Below are 1,173 nucleotides of genomic sequence, written 5' to 3'. Positions count from 1 at the left end.
GAGTTTGAGGTGTTGACTTGGCCTCCAAATTCTCCAGATCTCAATCGATTATCTGTGGGATGTGCTGGAAATACAAGTCTGATCCATGGAGGCCGATCACCTCACAGGACTTAAAGGATCTGTTACTGATGGCTTGGTGCCAGATACCACAGCGTACCTTCAGAGGTCTAGTGGAGTCCATGCCTCAACGGGTCAGGAAAAGGGGGACCTACTCAATATCAGGCAAATGGTCATAATGTTGACTTGGCCTCCAAATTCTCCAGATCTCAATCCAATCGATCATCTGTGGGATGTGCTGGAAAAACAAGTCCGATCCATGGAGGCCGATCACCTCACAACTTACAGGGCTAAAAGGATCTGCTACTGACGGCTTGGTGCCAGATACCACAGCATACCTTCAGAGGTCTAGTGGAGTCCATGACTCCACGGGTCAGGAAAAGGGGGACCTACTCAATATCAGGCGAATGGTCATAATGTTATGGCTGATCGATGTATATAAAACATCACCTTAAAACTTCTTTACACATAAAACAATTCTGGACGTTTCCCGTACCTGGAAAAACCATAAAAAGTGTACAGCACCTAGGTAGGGAAATAGCAGACTTCTGACTGCAGAACCCCACAATACGTATCAAAAGGGCTGCCTATGGTTGCAGCTTGGAAACCAGTAAATGAGTGTCTCAGCATGTAGCTACTTGTGTGGATGTCTACTGAAGATGGGCTGCGGGGTGGAGGGTTGGTTTGGGAAACGCTGTTCTAGCTCAGGAAATAAAGATCCTTCAACACGACTTTCCATTTCTCTGCAGATCTTTGTCTTCTTGGCTGTCATGTGCATCATCCTGGCTATCGGCAATGGGATTTGGGAATCCAAGCAAGGCTATTACTTCCAGGTGTTTCTCCCATGGGCAGAAGGCGTGCACAATGCTGCCTTCTCGGGGTTCCTAATGTTCTGGTCGTACGTCATTATCTTAAATACCGTGGTGCCCATCTCACTCTACGTAAGGTAAGACCAGTGTTGGAACCGTTGCAAAGGGCTCAAATGAGGCTGTAAGGTTCAGTGGAGCTCAGAAGGTGATGGCCTACTATGTGAAACTCTGTTATGAAGATGTCAAAACTGTGCACAACCATCAGTGGCGGACCTAAAGAAAAAAGGGCCCTGGTGCAAGAATTTAT

The 1,173-nt window shown here is 47.0% G+C and overlaps 1 protein-coding gene across 1 annotated transcript in view; it reads left to right on the top strand.

Annotated features, from left to right (window-relative positions):
- The window catches only part of LOC108801231 (phospholipid-transporting ATPase ID-like), a gene marked incomplete at its 5' end in the record, with an annotated part of 56,437 nt that overhangs the window by 29,105 nt on the left and 26,159 nt on the right, over positions 1-1,173 (top strand). The window lies entirely within an intron of this gene.

The sequence above is a fragment of the Nanorana parkeri genome, unplaced genomic scaffold (genome assembly GCF_000935625.1).
Source record: "Nanorana parkeri isolate BGI_ZX_2015 unplaced genomic scaffold, ASM93562v1 scaffold2261, whole genome shotgun sequence".
NCBI classification, from domain to species: domain Eukaryota; kingdom Metazoa; phylum Chordata; class Amphibia; order Anura; family Dicroglossidae; genus Nanorana; species Nanorana parkeri.
Note: the sequence above shows the minus strand (reverse complement) of the source record. Positions and strands in the feature narration are given on the sequence as shown.